The following is a 23,017-nucleotide window of genomic DNA, read 5'->3' on the forward strand; positions in this document are numbered from 1 at the left end:
CGAGGAGCACTTAGAGAGGCACTTGGAGGTCTCCTGCTGCTCCGCCCTTGTAAATCAAGGCGCGCAACGAAACCATGCAGGCATGCAGAACGCATGGCTGCGAAGCATCTTAAAACATACCGAAACTCAGCTGGCCGCCTGTTGCACCGCCAATTGCAGGCCTTCTTTGACTTCCGGCATTCAGGTTGTCTTTTTTTCATCTTCCTCGTGCAATAAAAGTGCTCTAGTGGTTACAAAACAAAACTTCTATACTTCAATATTGATCAAACACATAACCTTCATGCATCTTTATCAGCCTCAGAGATCTGTGGCCTCTTTTTTCCTATTTCATCATCATGCTTGTACTTGCAAGATTGGCCTGTGGCGGCAATACCTGTATTTTAGTTCTTGCTCTTTTCACCTTACAATAGCTTTTTTTTTATAAAGAATGGTGTTTTTGTGTTTAGGAACTGGTATTCTATTGATACAAGCCAACTTCAGTTTCTCCTCAGTGTCCCTTTAAGTTTTGCAATGAACCAACCATCCCTCGCTGATGTTTTAATCCAAATGTGATTTGTTTTCCGCTTGCCGCAAGGTACCATAGACAGTGGATTCTACCTCACTTTACGATGCTGACTCACTTGTAAGTTGAGCACTGCCTGCAGTTCATGCTGTCAGTGCTTAGGTTGAAGTGTTGGGTCCTAAACTTAAGACCCTATGAGATTTTTAACAGCCCTGTCTTCCAAACTGTTCACTACTGCACCAGCATCAAGCATTTGCCATTTTTATAGATAGTACGTACGTATGGACCTTGTCAGGAAGCATTTTGCATTGCCTGTGCTGGCTAGCTAAGGTGCTTTTCCAGTGTGGCAAAACTGGAAAGTTTTCACTGGGGTCATTTTGTCTGGTTTGAGGAGGCGACATGGAAAATGGGGTTCCATTTAAACTTTGTGCAAATATTGCTTGAGGCAGTTTCTGAACCTTTGACCATTTGTTTGTTAATATAACATTGATTTTGTAGCATGGGCTGTTTTTCTTCTTTTAAAAAAAGTTTTCCACCTTCCTACACAGTTTGACATAGTTTTGTTAGCTATTCAGCAGGAGTAAGTCATACAGCTTGCTAAATGGAGCCTTCCTGTACATGTAAATAAAAAAACAACAACGGTAATTTAGTTTCTTTTGCCATGTGATAGCTGCTGTTCAGGAAATGCCTGATCACTTGTAAGCTGGTATTTCAGTGCACATTAAGGAACCCCACATTAGCCTCCCACTCTGGATCACTTCCTAGCTTTCAGTGTTGTTTTGTCTTGAAAAGTTCACTGAATTTCAAAGGAAAGCACTTGTGGGCTGATTGGCTATAGTCACTCAATCAAGGCTGTGTCCAGTTGGCGGTAAGAGCTGAAATGTGGGTATGTACACAGTCTGTACCAGGCAACTGGCATGGGTGCTGCTTTGGAGGAGGTTGTACGGGCATTGTTCAGTGGGGAGACGCAAGACTTGCCCAGATGCTACGCGAGAAGATAAGTGCTGAGGTGGTCTGGATGAGCACGGGAAACTGGTCGAGGGCTTCTGTCAGTCACACATTCACTGGTCTCAAGGAATGATGAGAAAAAATGCTGTTTTTATGTTATTTCAGTGGCAAGGAGATGCCTTCCAGGAAGATTGCAGCTCGATGATACAGGAAAGGTCAAGGACATGATCAGCAAGGATCAAGTTGTCCAAAGAATCTGTGTCGGGGCTTGCTAGCAAAACCATGTAAGCTCCCTGCTTTGCTGCTCAGTGGCAGCCATACTAGCATTGCAGTCATGGGTTTGTGTGCACATCAGATAAGGAAATGGTTGGAGTTATGTCATGCTCTTCACACAGGTTTCAGAAGCCTTCATGAAGCAAAATAATGGTACTTGAATTAAAGTGGATAGTTTGGAGAGTTGGTATGTATTCATGGTCAGAAAGTGCCTGATAGACGTAAGATAATGGGGGGCTGAGACGACACAATTGCTTCTTTGCAACCGAAGTTTTAGTCAGATTGGCACTAAAATATACAACGCGCTCAACAAAAAAGTGAAACACTCGGGCCGCGTCTTATCCAAAAAATAGTTTCTTTGTTCTCTTTAACACAAATGGGCTGCTTACGCTTTTCACCTGCTTTATAACCAGAGTAAATTTCAATGATTACTCGTGCCAACTTCTCACAATGTTTGAACAATACGGTCATTTCAAAAGGAGTATGTGCGGGCCGCTATTTGAAGGCTGTGCCTTCAAAATTGGGCTCTGAAGGCAACCCCACTACATTGTGCTGGCTCCCTTCCTTGCATGGTGATAACCAGGAGCAGAACATTGGATGGAAAGCTGTCTGATGTTATGTCAAGGCACATGGTTTTATCTAAGTTGTGCAAAACATGACTGATTGTACTTTGGGGGGATCATGAAAGGAATTGAAGGTGAAGGTGAGTATGCAAAAGTGAACTGAAATGGATAGTAATGCATTGCGCAGTGAAGGGATAGGCGAGGGAAGGTGCTCAGGAACGACCATTTTTAGCACATTAAGGTGATCGAGAGAATAATATTTCATTCACGTAGGATGCAACCATATACTGCTAGTACACATTTTAGCACATTAAGGTGATCGAGAGAATAATATTTCATTCACGTAGAATGCAACCATATACTGCTAGTACACATATGGTCATGTTAAACATACATAGATGGTACAGCAGCTGCCATCACTTCTTCTCATTGGGGAGGGAGTTGTGTACAATCTAGACACAGTGTGTATACTTTGGTGCAGGTATCTCTGGTCTCAAGAGTTAATTTTTCTGTCTACCTTGGTGCCCAGGAAACCATAAAGAACTGAAGAAGAACACAAAAATTTTTCACTGGCTGGTGACCATGCTATTATGGACAGACTCTGGCATATATGCATAGTGTATAGCATATATGCCTAGCATTTATGCTTTGTCCTGCTCAAGCCCATTTCTTTATCTTGATTTCGACTAGGATGTCATTAACCCACGTTTGTTCCCTCATCCACTCTGCCCTTCTGGTCTCTTAACGTTCCAGCTATCATTTTTCTTTCCATAGCTCACTGTTGTCCTTAACTTAAGCTGAACCCTTTTCGTTAGCTTCCATGTTTCTGCCCCATAGGTGAGTGCCAGTAAAATACAGCTGTTGTATACTTTCTTCATAAGGGTTATTGGTAAACTGCCATTCATGCTCTGAGAGAACCTGCCATATGCGTTCCACCCCATTCTTATTCTAGTTATTTCCCTCTCATGATCTGGATCAGCGGTCACTACGTGCCCTAAGTAGACTTATTCCCTTACCACTTCCAGCACCTGACTACCAATTGGGAACTGCTGTTTCCTTGTGAGACTGCTGAATATTACTTTGGTTTTCTGCATGTTAGTTTTTGACCCACCATACTGCTCTGCCTGTCTAACTTTGATCATGCTTTAAAGTTCATCTCCTAAGTGACTCTGCAAGGCAATGTCAGCAGTGGATCGCAGGTTACTTAGGTATACTTCATTATCTCTTATCCGCAACTGTTCCCAATCCAGGCCTCGGAATGTCTCCTGTAAAGAGGCGAGATCATGTCTGCCTGCTTTACACCCTTGCTTATTGGAATTTTATTGCTGACTTTATAGAGGACTTTGGCAGCTGTGCAGTCGTGGACATCTTCCAGTATTTTCACATAGGGCTCTTACGTGCTGATTCCGCAATGCCTGCATGACTGCTAAGGTTTCCACCGAGTCAGATGCTTTCTCATAATAAATGAAGGCTTTCTACAGGGGTTGGTTATAGTCTGCACATTTCTCTATCACCTCATTGATAGTGGGAATATGGTATATTGTCGAGTATCCTTTGTGAAGCCTGCCTGATGATTTGGATAGTTGAAGTCTTAGGTTGTCCTGACTTATTAGCAATTACCTTAGTAAATACCTTGCACAGAACGGACAGTAAGCTGATCGTACTGTAATTTTTGAAGTCTCTGACCTTTCCTTTCTTATGAATTAAGATAATGTTAGCGTTCTTCCAAGCTTCTGATATGCTCGAAGTCATAAGGGATTGCAAATACAGGGTGGCTAGTTTCTTTAGCATAATCTCTCATGCGTCCTTCAACAGATCTGCTGTTATCTGATCCTCAGCAGCTGCTTTCTCCTTTTGCATTGCTCCTTAGGCTCCTAAGGCTTTCTTTACTTCCTATGTCGTTACTGATGAGATGACCAATTGCTGTGCGCTACTGCCTCTCTCATTAACGTCCTGATTGCATCGACTACTGTATAGATTTGTGTAGAACTCTTCGGCCCTACAGACAGAATGGAACTAGCAGAGCTATCGAAGTAATAAATAAGCGCAAGGGAGCCGACATAAGAAAGTTGACTATGGAGAGAATTGAGCAAACTTTAAAGAACAGAGGTAGCCTAAAGGTGTTGAAGGGAAGCCTAATCAGTGGTAAAAACCAGATGTATGCAGTAATAGATCAAGAGGGTCATTAGCAATATCGATAAGATAGTTAAAGTAGCCACTGAGTTCCACACAAATATATACTGTAGCAGTCCTTCGCAACCGACATCAGACAGTGTGTCGTAGTCCACATCGGCTTATCTTTTTGCTTACACCACCAGCAAAAAAACAGCGTTGTTATGACTGACTGACGGAAGAATAGAAAGGAAATTGCACGGGCCTGCCTACTGTCGAGCTGAGCCACAATCACTGCCTCGTGCATACAGAGCAACATTGAAGAAAATGCGAGAGGAATGATTGAAAGAGACGTGCGTCAAAAAACTGCGTCTGCCGAAGTGACATCGCCAGCTAGCCAATTCATGCACTTGGTCAATGGTGGAACCAGCATAGCCACTGAAGCTTGGGGATGTGCACAAAGAGTTTATTACTGTTACCTAGAGGGAAGGCTGGCACCCTCTCTATGGGAGTTTCCATTGAGCTTCCTCAAGGCCACTTTAGCCACCATGGGCATTCTAAACATCATGGGCCGGTGCGATGCTGACTGCTAAACCACAACTTTGGCCAAAAACGAATGCAAAAAATAAATGTTCGTTAATCAAGAATGCCCTAACGTTGAATATTTTGTCTATGAATTGCAACAAATGAGCAGAAAAGCATGTAAATGCACAGTTTGCCCAAAATAAGAGATGGCTTGCTCTTCTATTGGCCAAGTATTCCACACTACAGAAACTAATATTTCGTGCTTAACAGGCGTACTTTTAGAGAGAAATGTTTAAACAAAAATGCTGTTGCTTGGACACTTTAAGAAGTTTTTTAATTGTATTTTGGAAAAGAGATACCTTTTATTGACGTCTTGTGCTGTTGCGTTTTCACTACCATGGCTTTTGTGCACTACGTTCGCGCCAAAGTCGTCTGCAGGTGGGGCACGCCATTCGACGGCTCTTCTTTGAAGCAGCATGTATGCACACACACATGGAGAACAAGGTTTTGGAATGGGACATCTCAGTAACCCACTCTGTGTTCCCGAAAAAACCCTACTGTCCCGCCCCCCATGATGTTTTGAGCATCCATGGTAGCTGAAGTGCAGCGCCGCCGGCTTTCCCTCTAGGTAATATTAAGAAACACTATTGGTGCACATGAAAAAAATTGGCTGTGGCTTAGCTAAGGTTAAGCCTGGATATCTCGAAGCGAAAAGCTCTCGCTGCTTTTCAGCCAACTCCCAAGCTACCACTTCTGGATCGGTGTTTCTACACCGTCCGACTGTTGCTTCTTCTCCTTCCATGGCGAGTGTCTGCGCCTGTCCTATGGGCAAGCACACCTTATATATCCTTCCTTTCAAATGCGCACTGTGCACAGCTGCGGCGAAAGGTCAAACGGGGGCGAGGAGGAGAAGCGGCGGCGCACATGCGCCGCAATAGCGTGTGGCAGCGGCAAAAGGTCAAGCGACGTTGTGAGCGGCAGCAGCGGCAGCCACTTGCGCCATGCGTGACGTCGCTCAGTTTGGCGTATGCGCAGAAGTGGCAAATCTGGCTTCCGGCTCACGCGAAGCGCGGTGTTGACTAGCCTAGTGAAGCTTTTCGCTTCAAAAGCAACATAAAAAGAAAGTGGCACGTTTATGTCGCTAGGAGACGATGCGCAAAGAGGTTCCTTCTGGAAGAATTCTCTCCAAGTGCCTCTCCCATTCGCGTCATTTCATCATGGCTATCATGGCACGTAACAACTTTTGAAGGGAGAGCTGTACTACGGCATGTCTCTGTGAGTTTCGCCGACCGCACCACCAACGACCTTGGGCCGCTTCGCAGCTGCGCCGAGCCTTTCACCTCATGACTAACCACAAGACTTTGCCGTGGTAGTTCCGCCGCCGCCACGTGCCTCACCAAAACAGCTGGCTATGTGCTCGCCACCACTGTCAGATGGCGTGCGTTTTCATAGAAAGTTATTCGTGTAGGCAGTGCGCGCTTCGCCATGGATCAAAGCAATGCTGGACCATCTCTCAATGTTATGCAGAGGACTTTGCAACATCGTCGGCTAGCGACATCAGACCAGCCCATAGGTATCGCCCGGCGAGCCGCCGACTTGGAGAAGAAGCGGAATGCTGATCACGTCAAGCTAGCGTCCGAGACCAAAGAAGAGCGGACTGAATGGCTCGCAAAACGACGACGCTCTCACTTTGTATAACTAGCAATTTTGCAGTGCGCTGCAATATGTGTATTTGCATGCGGCCGTGTCCACGTGTGGTAGCCGCAAATGGCACACTACCATAGGCCTTGCGGTTGTCGCAGTCAAGCATTGAGATTCGTGATGTCATTTTCATCATTCAATGCAGCGCATTTCGTGAGCCGAGCAACACAGGTGCTTTTCGGCAGCTGCTCGCGGTCGGTGATTCGTGCTGAGCGGTGTGAACAATCTTCTGTGCTCCATCGTCGTTTTGAGTGTCAGGTAACACACATTGTGTAAGCTGTTACATGGTGCCATGATGTCTCTTCCTGACAATGAAAAGTGCAGGGGCAGGCCGTTTGCACATCTGTTTTTGAATGTGCTTTAGTGACTGCATCAGAAACAAACTGAAGCTCTGTAGGTAAGTGAAAATTTTGTTCTCTTTCAAAAGAAAATCAGTAATTTGTTTTGCCACGTAAAAAAAAATGCTAACAAAAAGAAAATAGCTTGGATTGATTGCAAAGTGTCGACACACCAGCATACTTCGCATTTGGAAAAACGTCATGTCTACGTTTTTAGTTAGCCATAAATGATCGAGTAACAGAGAACAGAAAACTTCAAAGGTGTGTGGGTCAATTTCGTCATATATTCTTTTTCACTTATGTAATTCGCTTTTGTGAGCGGAATGTGAATACCTGTAAGCCCACTTTTCACACAACTCGTCACAATTCAATGGAAGTGAGACACAAACTGTTGTGTATTGAGATTTTGGTGTCGTTAATGAAATGTACATGGTTTAAATTAACCATACTGCAGTAAGCCGAGTTCACTGGCTACGACACAGAAAGTGCACGTGGTGTTGTGCGCCCCGATCCGACGTGACTTGTTGTGAATGCACGCCACAATGTGTTGTGTGTGTTTGGAAGCTCCCTGTCTGGCACAGACGATCATGTGAAATGCCCCGTGCGTCGGTATCGTATCACTGCATGAGGTCTCTTGTATCACGCTTTTGTATATGCGTTCTAGCTGTACACGCACTCTTGTAGTATGTTGGCTGAGAATAAACTTCGTTGAGTGTTTCAGGAGCTCTTGCCCCTCTGCCTTTAGCCTGGCCACCTCTGCCCAGAATAGCAGTGGCAACAAGCATCGAACCAGCTTATTGAAAGCGTCGAACGCAACTGCACTGTCTTACTAAGTTCTGCAATTTGATGCCAAAAACGATAAGTGTTCTGCATACATCATTCTTATCGACTCCTACTTGGAAGGGTGCAGTATTGAAGGCAATGCGAAGAAAAGAGCACTCCCCGTTTCAGCACTAATGCTGAAGAGCAATCGATGTGTAGTGCACCAAGGAACGTTCAAGACTGTCTTAAGCCGAGACTGTGCAAGCATAGGGAGTTTAGCGAGTTGCTATGCTAGCTGTGCGGTCAGAGGAAGGACATTGCACTCAAGAGGCACAATCGGATGTGTCCGAACTTTTCTTCGCGCCTAATGGAACCCAAATGTTTTTTGGGGAGCTTTAGCCTTTTGAGCTAAGGCTGCCCAAAACAAAAGGAACTGCGCTGAAATAAAAGGCTGAAACAGCCATTTATTTGTACTTCCTTTTCAAAAAAATAATTTTGCTTCTAAATGCCTCAAAGTTTGCGGCATTTTTATTGAAACTGCTTTTACTTTTGAGTGCGTATACTATAGTGGCAAAGCTATGCTACATTTTTTTATACATGACGTGATTCTAGCTTTCATATTCTCCAAACTGAAAAGAAAATTGTCCAAACATGGAGAACAGGATGTAGGACCTATCATCATCATCAGCCTGACTACACCCGCCGCCGCGGTGGCTCAGCGGCTATGGTGCTCGGCTGCTGACCCAAAAGACGCGGGTTCGATCCCGGCCGCGGCGGCTAGAATTTCTGTGGAGGAGAAATTCTAGAGGCCCGTGTGCTGAGCGATGTCAGTGCACGCTAAAGAACCCCAGGTGGTCGAAATTTCCGGAGCCCTCCACTACGGCGTCTCTCATAGCCTTAGTCGCTTTGGGACGTTAAACCCCATAAACCAACCAACCAACCTGACTACACCCACTGCAGGGCAAAGGCCTCTCCCATGTCTCTCCAATTAACCCTGTCCTTTGCTAGTTGCCGCCACTGTATCCCCGCAAACTTCTTAATCTCGTCCGCCCACCTAACTTTCTGCCGTCCCCTGCTACGTTTGCTTTCTCTTGGAATCCACTCCGTTACCCTTAAGGACCAGCGGTTATCTTGCCTTCGCATTACATGCCCTGCCCAAGCCCACTTCTTCCTCTTGATTTCAACTAGGATGTCATTAACCCGCGTTTGTTCCCTCACCCACTCCGCCCTCTTCTGATCTCTTAACGTTACACCTATCATTTTCCTTTCAATAGCTCGCTGCATTGTTCTTAACTTAAGCTGAACCCTCTTTGTTAGCCTCCACGTTTCTGCCCCATAGGTGAGTACCGGTAGGATACAGCTGTTATATACTTTTCTCTTCATGGATATTGGTAAGCTACCACTCATGACCTGAGAGAACCTGCCATACGCGCTCCACCCCATTCTTATTCTTCTAGTTATTTCCCTCTCATGATCCGGATCTGCGGTCACTACCTGCCCTAAGTAGACATATTCTCTTACTACTTCTAGCACCTCGCTACCAATTGCGAACTGCTGTTCCTTTGCAAGGCTATTGAACATTACTTTGGTTTTCTGCATGTTAATTCTTAGCCCCACCGTTCTACTCTGCCTGTCTAGCTGATTGATCATGCTTTGCAGTTCTTGTCCTGAGTGGCTTAGCAAGGCAATGCCATCAGCGAATCGCAAATTACTCAGGTATTCTCCATTAACTCTTATCCCCAACTGTTCCCATTCCAGTCCCCGGAATACCTCCTGTAAGCAGGCAGTGAAGAGCATTGGCGAGATCGTGTCTCCCTGCCTGACACCTTTCCGTGTCAGGCAGGGAGACACGGAAACAGGATGTCGGACCTATCAGATTACTTTATTACCCTAAAAACCCCAGTTGTGGAAGTTTTCAAGACATCCGGCACGGAGACTGGGCAAAGCTGCGCGAAGAGGTGCAGAATAGAATGGAGCCACGTGGAGACATCCGCTGTAGTGACCAGGTGAAGCTGTGCAAAGAGGTCCTAAGCAAAGTCTGGCAGTACGAAGACTTTCATAGCAGAACGGAGCCATGCGGTGATATTTGTGGAGACCTGAAACCGACTTCTGTCTTTAATTCTTCTGCACACCCCTTACCCTTACTATTAATGGCTCAAAAAAAAAAACGCTAAACATTCCAACCTTTTCTACCAAAATGGCGCATATACCAGAGAAAAAATTATGGGACAATTTTGCGAAAGCAGTTAATTTACCCTCGATAATTAGTTTAATGCTTTTACTCTAATGAATGTGTTTACTATAAATCTGAGGCTTCACTTACGCGACAAAATTTTCCTGGAGGGTGAAGGCAGGTGGAGGTGGTTGAGGATGGCTTTACCTTGAAACTGGTTTATCTTGAACAACAATGGCTCTACAAGTTGGGACCTGCTGTACTTGGAGGCGCCTTGCTGATGGGAGTTTAACCTTCTGGCTGCCCACTCGCAGATCTTCTTGGAGTCTGACAGAATCTTTTTCGAAGAATCAAGACCTGTCCAGGAACCCGTGGTCTTAACTGTTAATCTCGACATATCTGAAGAGCTCTTCTGCATGGAAGAAGTTCAGGCCTCCCTGAAGTCACTGCAAGCAAAATCAACTGGTAATCTCAACATATCTGAAGAGCTCTTCAGCATGGAAGAAGGTCATGTCTCGCTGAAGTCACTGCAAACAAAATCAACTGTTAATCTCAACATACCTGAAGAGCTCTTCAGCATGGAAGAAGTTCATGCCTCGCTGAAGTCATTGCAAGCAAAATCAACTGGTAATCTCAACATATCTGAAGAGCTCTTCAGCATGGAAGAAGGTCATGTCTCGCTGAAGTCACTGCAAGCAAAATCAACTGTTAATCTCAACATACCTGAAGAGCTCTTCTGCATGGAAGAAGTTCAGGCCTCCCTGAAGTCACTGCAAGCAAAATCAACTGGTAATCTCAACATATCTGAAGAGCTCTTCAGCATGGAAGAAGTTCAGGCCTCCCTGAAGTCACTGCAAGCAAAATCAACTGTTAATCTCAACATACCTGAAGAGCTCTTCAGCATGGAAGAAGTTCAGGCCTCCCTGAAGTCACTGCAAGCAAAATCAACTGGTAATCTCAACATATCTGAAGAGCTCTTCAGCATGGAAGAAGTTCAGGCCTCCCTGAAGTCACTGCAAGCAAAATCAACTGTTAATCTCAACATACCTGAAGAGCTCTTCAGCATGGAAGAAGTTCAGGCCTCCCTGAAGTCACTGCAAGCAAAATCAACTGTTAATCTCAACATACCTGAAGAGCTCTTCAGCATGGAAGAAGTTCAGGCCTCCCTGAAGTCACTGCAAGCAAAATCAACTGTTAATCTCAACATATCTGAAGAGCTCTTCAGCATGGAAGAAGTTCAGGCCTCCCTGAAGTCACTGCAAGCAAAATCAACTGTTAATCTCAACATACCTGAAGAGCTCTTCAGCATGGAAGAAGTTCAGGCCTCCCTGAAGTCACTGCAAGCAAAATCAACTGGTAATCTCAACATATCTGAAGAGCTCTTCAGCATGGAAGAAGGTCATGTCTCGCTGAAGTCACTGCAAGCAAAATCAACTGTTAATCTCAACATACCTGAAGAGCTCTTCTGCATGGAAGAAGTTCAGGCCTCCCTGAAGTCACTGCAAGCAAAATCAACTGGTAATCTCAACATATCTGAAGAGCTCTTCAGCATGGAAGAAGGTCATGTCTCGCTGAAGTCACTGCAAGCAAAATCAACTGTTAATCTCAACATACCTGAAGAGCTCTTCAGCATGGAAGAAGTTCATGCCTCGCTGAAGTCACTGCAAGCAAAATCAGCTGCTGGAACTGATGACCTTATTGTATCAGACCTTCGTAAATATCCAGCTGCCATATTAACCAGCATTTTTAACAACTGGGTCTCCTTCGCCACTAACCACTGAAAACGCGGACAGCACAAACTGTTCTTATTCCAAAATTTGCGGATCACTAGACCTGGTGACTTTTGGCTATCACCATATCTCCGACACCGTATCTCTGTTCGGCAAAGTGTTGTCACAGATGTTGCGAGAAAACTGATTTCATTGTTTCCTCACTGGATTCGGGGACGACAACAGCACTTCCTCTAACCTCCTACTCCATGCCTTAGTGAGGGCACTGAAGAAGCATCACCCTTTTTTGCCATGAGTTTAGACATCCAAGGCCTTCGACTCATTTTCGAACTTAGCCCTGTTCTCGACCCTTGAGAGTAGACGTGTACCTCACCAGTATATCACAATAATAAGGGAGATGTACGTGCACTCAAGGACCTCCTACTGGTCTGCTCGCTGAGCGGATGGTTTTTGGGTGCCGGCCAGAAGGATGATAAAGCACAGTGATCCACTATCACCTTTTCTTTTCAACTCGGTTATCGAGGCGCTCTTGACTGAGCTCAATGGCTTGAAATTGGGAATGTCCTTAGGAGGTGGATCCCTTTCATGCGTTGATTTTGCTGATGCCCTCCTCCTAGTATCAGACACTTTTGAAGGGCTAAGGGAACTTCCAAACAAGAAAGAAACCTACCTGCTGAACATGAAACTAGAATTGAATACTACGAAGGCTCAGTACTTTGTTTGGAGAGTGGTCCATTGTATGAAATCCTTAAAGTATGACCTTCCTTCTAATACAATACATATAGAAAGCATCCTTTCTATCTCAAGAGGCACTCCCATAAGCTACTTGGGATTTAATATTTTTCTTGACAAGGGTCCCAGGTGGTGGGGAATAGGGGCATGCAGTTTCTTGACCTCATTGGAAAAGCGTCTCTGAAACCCTTCAAGAAACTCCACTGGTGGAGGCAGCTTGTAATGCTAGCCTTTCTGTATGCAGCATGAAATTGCCTGAACATCCAAGTGGAGGCAAGCAGACTGTAGAATGCATGATGGGGGCTGACTGTGAAGAAGGCGTCGCACCTCCCTTTAAGCTTACCGAACACCCATCTATGGATGCCTGTATGGTGTGGCGGCCTTGACTTCATCCAGCTGCATAGAGTTGCACAAGCCATGCAGCTGAAGGTGTTTGGCTGGGGGACGAAGTTGTTTAGTTGTTCAGCCTTGTGTTAGACAAATGCGAAAAATGCAACGCACAATGCTTTGAGGTTCCTGATGATGTCACAGGGAAAACAGGAGGTTGCTGCGGCAATGAAACGTGGCTTCCTGCGTTGGTAAAAGAGGCTACAGGGATTCTACAACAACAAGGACCTGTTTGCACACAAGGCTCAGTTCATGGCAAAAAGCATAACTCTTCCATGATTCCAAGTTAATGAGAAATGGAGATCGCATTAAGGACTTTCGAATGTGAACAAACATATACCCCTCCTAGGCATTTAACTACCAGCTGATCGATTGTGCCGTAGATGTCAGCATGCTCCTGAACCCTTATACAATATCCTTCAGGAGTGCAGATCTCTGCACTTGCCCCTCAGGAACGGCACAATTTCCCCGCAGTCACTCGTGAGAAGCTACTCGTTTCGTTTTCTGGCACGCGGCTGGGGCGGGACATTGTGGTGGAGGATGGAAGTGAAATGCATATCGCTAATTTCGTGGTCACCTGGGACACGAGCCTGGCTAGTTTGATCAAAATGGGTCCCCACAAGCATGCCAAATATGAGCCGCTTAAAGTCCTGCTCCCGGGCTAGACCGTTCGGTTGTGGGGAATGCATTTGGGGCTCACTCCATGCTCCTCAGCTATACCATGAATGCTAGCCAGGTGCTCGGACTGGCACAGTGTGAATAGGATGGCTATCTGCCAGATATCTACTTGATAACATCATAGTCCTGCATAGCTTTCACCGTCAGGTGGTGGCCCGAGAGTGGGGGCTGTTTGGCTCGGGCACCGGGAGGCAGTGTTAAGTTTCTCAATTGATCTGTGTTTTGAGTTCTATTCTGTGTTCTCTATTTTATCGCTTTTACTGCTTTTATTGTTACCATGTTTGCCCCCCCCCCCCCCCGCACTTACCGCTCTAGCATGTGCATAAACATATACACCTTTTTTCTTTCGGATATCGTGGACACACCTTAGCGGGGACTTGCGGTGCCGTCAAGGGGCCCCATCGGCCATGCATGGTGAAGCTTCTGTTTCGCCCACTTGGCCACAGCAAGCCCAGTTTTTTAGTAATGCATCTGGTAGGTGGGGGGCTCTTCACTTTGTAATACGAAGGAAATTCTAATGACTAGTCTCAAGATGGGGAGCCCACAAACATGAGCCACCGCCAACCGGATATTCGCTGTGATTGCAGAGCCTTTGGAGGGCCGCATGATGTGCTACCGCTCGCGGTGTTCCGGTGCCTTTTGCGCTTTTGTCCGTGCAGGTGTATCATTCTACCCTGACCGATCGCGATCTTATCATCTGTCTACAGCCCATTTCCTCCCGACGCCCCAACAAGTGTGATCTGCGTTTCATCTGCCTGAGGACCTGCTGCGGCTGCGTGGTTTTCCACCTACTGCGGCTGCGTCGGCCACTGTTCGCCACCAGGAGGAAGTACAAAAAAGGACGACTGATCGGCACCCGGCTTCACTTAGCAGCAGCAGTGGGGCAGTTGCGGCATCTTGAGCTGCTCTTAACACATCGCTTGTCCGTGCAGGTTGGTCTGTTTTCTTCCTTCACAATTTCGTCAAATTTCGAGTCGCAACTGCTGGTGTACCCGCTGCTGAATAGCATCCCTCGTCTGTGGTCTTGTCTTCATTTCAGTTTCTGTGGCGATAGCCTTGCATTCTGTAATGCCTACAAACGCGGAACTAGCCAAGAAGCTAGAATCCCTTGAGGAATCGTTCGAGAAAAAGCTAGCATCGTTGATTGATGACATCCAGTCGAAAATTCAGATTAAATTTCAAAAACTCGGTCTCGATGAATGCTTCTCCTTGAAAGAGAGCGTGCAGTTTTTGAGTGACAAATTTGATGAAATGATTGTGAAACAGGAACAGCTCATGGCGTCCAACAAAGAGCTCACGGCATCCAATGAAGATCTGAAAGCCCAAAATGCACTGTTGGGGAAAAGAGTTGGAGATTTGGAACAGTACTCCAGGCTGAACAATACTGAAATAAAAGGCGTCCCTTCAACGAAGGGTGAGGACTGCTACGCCATTTTGGAGCAAATGGGTGATGCCATCGGCTGTCCTGTTTCTATTTCTGACCTCGATACCATCCACCGCGTGTCCTCTAAATCCGATGACAAAGCCATCATCGCTCGCTTCATATGTCACGATAAGAAAACTGACTTCATCAAGAAAGCACAAGGCGCGCCTACAGACTACCCAGATTGGTTTTCCCCCAGACAAAGCATCACCTGTTTATGTGAATGACCATTTAACCCTTGAAAAGAAGAAGCTGTTTTCTAAAGCACGCGCCCTAAAGAAAGAACATGGCTGGCAGTTTTTGTGGACTGACCATTGCACAATCAGGGCAAGGCAAACTGTCGACAGCATGGTTTATCGCATATCTTCGGAGTCTGACCTAAGCATCTTCACCTAAGTTTCTTCTTTTTCTTGACGCCCTTCTTCTATCTACCCATTTTTCCCGGTCACAATGCTCTCTCCTCCTGAGCTGAAAAGTTTACTAGATAAAAATCAACTTTCGCTGATTCATTTCAATGCGCGGAGCCTCCACAAAAATAACGATGGCATTAGTAACTTTATTGCTTCGCTGCATCACTCGTTTTCTTTCATTTGCATATCTGAAACTTGGCTCGCAGTTGATGACTCCAATTTATACGGTTTTCATTCTTATCAAGCTGAATATTGTCATTGCCCTAATAACAGTCATGGTGGCTCTGCCATTTTCATTTCACCTCGTGTCACATATACTCGTAGGCATGACTTACTAATTAATGCTGCCTACTGCGAAGCTGTCTGGATTGAAACTGATTCATCATTTCCTGGTAATCGTAACAATAAACTAGTCATAGGCTGCATTTATCGATCTCCTTCATCTTCTGAGTCCGATTTTATTGATTCACTTGATGCAATCCTTCGTAAGCTATCCAGCGAAAATAAACAAGTATTAATTATGGGAGACATAAATATCAATCTTCTCGACACCAGCTCCTCAACATATAAAGCTTATACGAATTGTTTTTCTGGTTACGGTTTTGAATGCCTAATTGAGTCCCCTACAAGAATTGCCTCTCATGGCACTCATTCGCTCATCGACCATGCACTTTCAAATTTATCGCTTCCCCTCATTTCGGGAGTAGTAAACGTCGAAATTACTGACCATTTTCCTATTTTCGTATCCATTAACTCCACAGCATCCTGCCGCAACCGTTCGTACTTTACGTCGGTATTTAATGACACAACTTTTATTGAATCGCTATCTGCTACCGATTGGTCAGTTGTTAACAACCTTCGCGACCCTGTGCTGGCACTTGAGTACTTTTGCACGTCTTTCCTTCAGGCCGTTTCCTCTAGCACTTCTACTGTCAAATGTAAAAAGAAATACAAATTCACATTTTAACCCTTGGATGACTAGTGCACTTCTGGAAAGCATTAGCAAAAAAGATAATCTGTATAAAAAAACTAAAAAACAGCCTTTTAACCTTGCGCTTGCAGCCCGCTATAGAAAATACCGCAACATTTTGAACTCTCTATTAAGCCTTGCAAAAAAACGTTATTGTGAGCGAGCGTTCAACTTAAACAAAAATGATTCCAAGAAACAGTGGAAACTATTCAACAAATTTTTAAACAGGCGTTCTCTGAATGCCCCTATATCTAAAATTACTTCCAATGGCATATCATACAACCAACCTAAAGATATTGCGAATGCTTTCTGCAATCACTTTTTATCATCCTACAATCACCCACACCCAACTTCAGAGATAAGCATGCCCCGTACACCGCATTCATTCTATCTCTTTCCAGTTACCCCTGAAGAAGTACAGCGCACTATTTCTGAACTAAAAAATACGAGCCCTGGCTTGGACGGCATTTGTGTGCACCATTTGAAATTAGCAGCTCCTCTTCTATCTAATGTAATTAGCTATATAATCAACCTGGTCTTCAAGACTGGAATTTTTCCTGATATTCTCAAAAAAGCTAAAATCATTCCAGTGTTTAAAAAAGGTGACAAAGAGCTTATAAATAATTATCGACCCATCTCCATACTCTCATCGCTTAGTAAAGTTATTGAAAAGCTGTTTACCCTAAGAATAAATAATTACTTAAGTAAGTTTAACTTACTAAAAAATTGCCAATTCGGTTTTCGGTCGGGAAGTTCTACCAATCTTGCGTTGCTTTGCCTGACTGACTATATTAAATAATCACTGGACAGTGGTAAACTTGTTGGCTCAGTATTTTTAGACTTCACTAAAGCTTTCGATACGATTAATCGCAATATTTTATTTACCAAACTTGAAGCTTATGGCATAACTGGTCCCGCCCTAGCCTTTTTAAAAACTTATTTATTAGATAGACATAACGTGGTGTTCGTGGCTAATGCATTTTCTGATTTTAAGGTTACTAACATAGGTGTCCCTCAGGGATCGATTCTTGGCCCTTTGCTCTTTTTAATCTACATTAATGATCTGCCTGACGCTCTTACTAACACTCATTGTGTATTATACGCGGATGACACTACAATTTCTTCTTGTGATAAATGTATAATCTCGCTATCTGCCAAATTAAATGCCTCTTTGGTTAGCATTATGTCCTGGTGCCATGATAATCACCTAATTATAAACCCCGTTAAAACTAAGTTTATGCTTTTTAGAACAAAACAAAAAATCACAGCACACTTGCCTTCATTATCGCTTGGTCATACTTCTATTTCCCCTTGCGACAACGTGACTTTCCTTGGTATTCAACTCGATTCTCAACTGAAATTTCATCATCATTTGGACCATGTGAAGAAAAAAACTGCATTTGGAATTCGTGCATTAATAAAGGCTCGTCCTTTTTTCCCATCATCAGCACTCTTATCACTTTACTTTGCTTTTATTCACGCTCACATTAATTACGGCATTGTAGTATGGGGGAACACTTACAACTGTCATTTGCACTCTATCCAGCACATTCAAAATCAGGCTATTCGTATCATTACCCGCAGTTCATACCTTGTTACTGCTATCCCTTTGCTTCGTCAATATAATATCTTATCCGTTAGAAATTTATTTGATTACAACCTAGCCATCATGTTTTTTAGATTAATGAACAATGCACTTTCTTTTGAATTTATCGACAAATGTTTTTTGAAAACCTGTTACCCTATGAGATTTGCGGCTCAAAAAAATTTTTTGCTTCCCCAAGTTTTTACTAATTATGGAAAACGTCATTCTCATTTTGCATGTATTTCCCTGTGGAATAATTTACCCCCGAGTTTAAAATCGCCTATGTCTTTGTCTATGTTTAAATCGAATTTAAAAAGTTTTCTTTTGCAGCAAAATGTGGAGTGAACTGCTTCTATTCCCTTTAGAAAATTCTTTTCCTTAATTATTTACTAGAAATTTCTACTTTGTTTTTTTGTTTCTTGACAACTGTATCCTTTTATTCTCAATTGTTTCTTTATATGTCTTTTCACAACGCTGTATTTTGTACAATATTATTTATAGTGGGTTGTTATTCTGGTTTTGCTTGTCTGTTTGTTTTTGCCCTGCTAATCTATTTCATTCTCATTATATAAATGTTACTTTAAAATACCATTGTTATTACTGCTAATTGTACCTGTCTGTGATGCTGCTTGTTTTTAATCAAGTTAGTATTAATCTACCGGGGGTCCCGTGACAGGCGCTTGACTTTGGGACCCTCGCCTGTATACTGAATTTATGTAACCGATTTGTACTCAATAAATTCTTATCTTATCTTATCACCCAAGTGCATGACAATGGAACGGAAAATTTCTGAAAGTTAGGCTTCAAATTCGGCGCAGTTTCCGGATGATGTTCACCTTAATATCCTGAGAACAGTGCTTAAAAGCACTTCATGCTTAAAGCATGTCCAAAGCAATATAGCCAAGAGAACTTTTATGTGAAAAAATACAGAAGACTTCCATTCTTGAATTGTTACGTGTGATGAAACATGGGTGTACCACTACGATCTGAGGACAAAGCAAGAGTGCGTGCATTGGAAGCTTGAGACATCACTCAATGCGAAGTAATTTTCTTTGCAGCGGTGGATCATGACAAAAGATTTTTGACACAAGAGGCCTTTTATTGCTAGAATTCACGCCGAACAATACAATTACTGGAGACACCTATGCCTCAATAATGATGACATTACATGAGCGAACATGAATAAACACTGGGAAGTTCTCGGCTGGAGTGTTAGTTTCAGCACTGATGACGCTAACACTTCACAAACTACTATGCAGATATGGTAATATCCAGAATAGAACCAAGGTGGTAGGTAGAGGCAGATCATCTTGCAGTTAAAGCGGTGGTCCTAATGATTCAGGCCAAAACAAGAAATGTGAATGTGTGGCTACAAGCTGTATTTAATGACAGGATCCTTGACTCTGTTAAATCTTGTTGTCGCGACAAAATTATAGGATGCTAGTCGGGATGCTTGTAACACATTCTGATGTAGTGATCGCCACTTTGTCGGTGAATATTTCACCCCTACTGTTGGAGGCAGAATCGGTTCCTAATGAATCAAGTGCTTGCGAACAATGCCGTAACAAGGTAGAAAAGTTAGTCGTCAAGGCTTGACAAAGTTTTACAGAGCGGTGATGCTTTGGGAAATAGGGAAACGTTTACGGATCAGTGAGGATATTGATTATGACTTTGACAACTACATCAGAGCTCACTCCTACTGTGATGATGCTGTTCAGGATCGCGCACTTTGTAGGAAGAGGCCCAGGAATGGAAAAGATGGCTCTAGGATTTCTGAAGCGAAGACGCATCAACTGCACGAGAATGCAAATTGCCTTTCTCAATAATCAAGGCAAGTGTGCAGGAGAAATTCTGGATGGCAAATGCGAGGTGGCCTTGAAGGGTCCTGCATCATTACTTAATGCATGGAGTGGGGTCTTGACACTGGCCGGCTCCCTCTGGTGATTTAATTTCGGTGGACCACACTTCTAGTGATGAAAAGTACTCTGTGTTATCATCGACATGCAAGGAAATTAAAAAGGCTCGGCCAGCCTAAGTTCTGTGGGACCAGATGAATTCAGTCCTAAAGACTTGGCTTAGGTGTCCTTTCCGGTGCTTATTGTTTTGTTAACCATCTTGATGATGACGAAATATCTTCCATCTTGCTTACAAGGAGCACAGACAATGTTTATTCCAAAGAAACCTTCAGCGATGAAACCTGAAGAGTCCCGCCCTATCATCATTGCAATGGTTTTCGTAAGACTAATTCATAAAATCCTGGCTAACAGCCTTCAACGTCTGGTGTATCTCACCCTTGCGGCAATGCACTTTCCTGTCTATAGATGGATGCACTGAGAACTACTTCTGGCCACAACGATCCATGAGGCCCGCCAACACTATAGACTTTTATTTATGTCCTGTCTTAATATCACCAGAACGTTGGAGAGAGATAAATTGGAGGAAATCTTCACTTGCCTCCAGAGTAAACAGTTTGTGGATGAGTTAGTAAAATGTATCCAGAGGTTCAACCAGAAAGCCAATACAGTGTTGACCTGTCAACGCTCTACAAGAATGTTTCGCCTGGCTTGCGGAGTTTGACAGGGTGACCTCTGTCACCCCTTTTGTTTAACTTAGTGCTCAATGAATGGCTGTCATAATGCCCATTGAAGCTGTCCTTCAAGAGTGGCAACTTTTGTGTAGAAGTGATGGAGTTTGCGGACGTCATTATCTTGGCAGCGACGAGACGCGAGCTCGAAATGAAACCTCCTAGTTGTGGCACCTTCCTTGTGCCAAGAGGTCTTCAAAGCAACCCTGACAAAAGCACCACCTTAAGCATGCTTGGATATACGCGCAAGAAATCTTTCCAAGACTGATCCAACACCCTGTTTTCGATCCAGGGGAAGGAGATTCCGGCAGTACACTCTGAAGATGAATGGCAATACCTTGGGGTGACCTTCTCACTAGAAGGTCTAGTTGCCTCACCGACGGTTCAAGAGGGGAACATGCTGCTTGGTCGCATCTCTAAAGCCCATTTGAAGCCACAACAACGGCTTGTTCTGCGTTTTTATCTTCTGCTGCAACCTCACCGTCGACTTGTTCTCGGTACAGTGATTGCCATGTTACCAAACATGGCAATCACTGGTCCAGTGCGCATTCTGGTCCATTACTGGCTGCGACTCCAGTACGACTTACCATTAGCACTTATCGCACTCCCACGGAAGAGGAGGGAGGGTGTTGAATATCCTCTCTTAAGGACAGCGACTCCCTGTATTGCGCACGCGGCACTTCGGTCGCAGCCTTGTCGAATAGGTCATGCAAGGCTGCTTATGGATCCAGTTTCATTCAGGACGAACTGCGAAAGGCGCAGTTGCTCTCCATGCACATAGGCACCGCAACGGCATCGAAGATAAGTTTTGGACGCAGCATTCACATTACAGTGGTGATGGCGATTCACTTAAAGGTATACAAAGGACACTGTTAGCTCTATGACTTGGATTGCAGACAGTTCATCTCTCAAGAAAAGAATTCTTCAATGTCAATAAGCTTCATTTCAACTGTATCCCAGAGCTTACTTGCACTAAGAGAGGGCAAGATTTTCTTACTTCATTCTGAGCTGCTTTCCAAGGCCTATATACTCTGGGTCATGTGCTGAAAAAATTTTACCACAGACATAATTTAAAGATACGACGCAAGGTGTCCTCCTGGTGTACTCACAGAATCGAGCACAAGAACCACATTTCACTGTTTTGGAAGAAACCTACTACAACACTCGAGATGGGGATAAAATCCCTGATATTGTTCTCACAAGACGGATGGTGCTAACAGGGATAGAGCTTAACTACCCACCCTACTGTTTAGACTTTGCTCTGCGATAGTTACTTGTTGTTTCGTAACCTGCTAATGCGTTCAAAGAAGGGGTGGCAGGATTTCAGCTGCAGCAGGAAGTGTCTCTGTATTGGGAGGATATCCATCACTTGAGGCGATGTAGAGACATCCCCACAGAGGGATGTTGGTGAGTAGTGGACCACCACAGAACAGATCACTCATGCTTAGCCTTGCATGGCAGTGCTGTGTCTGGAGAAAAGGGAATCCTTGTGGTTGGGCTGATGCCGAGTGTTGGTACCTTTAAGGCCTCTTGGTGGAAGCGACACACCACTTTGGCCTCAGCTTCCATAGACGACACCTCCGGTCTGACCTGACGGGGGAAACCAGCAGTCACCTCTTCCTGTCCTTTCCTTCATCTTTTACTTTCCTATCCCTTTCTCACAACTTTCCTCTCCTCTCCTCCCTTCTTGGTCGTTCCTTTTTATTGCGAAAGCAATACTGCTAGCACTTTTCTGCCGTCGGTGGAGGTCGTTCCTTTGCTCCGGCGCAGCTGCGGCGCACGACCACGTGACAGCGTGACGTCACGACCAGAGGAGAGCAGGGGCCCCAACTCGTCTCTTCGGTCGTAGTTATTCCTTCGCTCGGCGCGGCGGCTACCACGTGACAGCCTCCTCGGCCCCGCCGCGTGAGGGTGCTCACTAGGAGAGGATAAACGGGGCGCTGCAGGCGCGCTCCGCTTAGTCATGTCTCAGGAGTTGTACAAGGCGTAGCTGGAGTGACGTGCTGCGCGCAAACGCCGGCGCCGTGCCGAGGAGACAGATGAAGAAAGGCAAGAGCGGTTGGCTAAGCAACGCGCCTATGCCGCAGAATGGCGAGCCCGGCGGCGTTCTACAAGTTCAGTGAGCGAGAGTAGTTTCATGGACTCTCTGGCGAAGAATCGTCTATGAGTAGTGCAGAGCGATATAATGACGACTATGTGATTACCAGTGTTCAGACCAAGTCACTACTTAACGGACCACCAAAGCGTGTTCATTGGAATAAACAAACATTAGAAACCATGTTGTGTCCAGAGTAAATCCTTTAGTTGTACAAAAGGCGAACCCATGCCAAACCACCAGCAGAGCCAAGCGCAGCCAGGGAGCTATTGCTTTCGCAATCACTCAGGCTTAACCAGAGCTAAGCCACAGCTATTTTTTTTCCTTGTGGCTAGGGTTAACCTTGTGTGGTGTAACTACCCTGAGTTGCCCCATATTTGGTTATTGCAGTGGTGTACAGCTGGTGTATGCAAGACTTGTTTTTATGTTCCTGTCCGATCCCCTAGCTAGGCTCTATGGTGGCTGGTTGGCACCATTGCAGAAAAACACAGATTTTTATGGCTGCGTCCTTGCTCAGAGGGTGGAC

At 44.6% G+C, this 23,017-nt stretch overlaps 1 long non-coding RNA gene across 1 annotated transcript in view; it reads left to right on the top strand.

Annotated features, from left to right (window-relative positions):
• The first annotated feature begins 1,615 nt into the window (after nt 1–1,615).
• LOC149355979 (uncharacterized) overlaps nt 1,616–23,017 on the top strand; it is a 44,860-nt gene continuing 23,458 nt past the window's right edge. Inside the window, exons 1-3 of the long non-coding RNA XR_016289781.1 lie at nt 1,616–1,734; nt 6,451–7,021; nt 14,132–14,356. This is a non-coding gene — a long non-coding RNA (uncharacterized LOC149355979). The remainder of the gene's footprint in view (nt 1,735–6,450; nt 7,022–14,131; nt 14,357–23,017) is intronic.

This window comes from Amblyomma mixtum, chromosome 3 (assembly GCF_055824585.1).
Source record: "Amblyomma mixtum isolate Tamu chromosome 3, ASM5582458v1, whole genome shotgun sequence".
Classification (NCBI taxonomy): Eukaryota; Metazoa; Arthropoda; class Arachnida; order Ixodida; family Ixodidae; genus Amblyomma; species Amblyomma mixtum.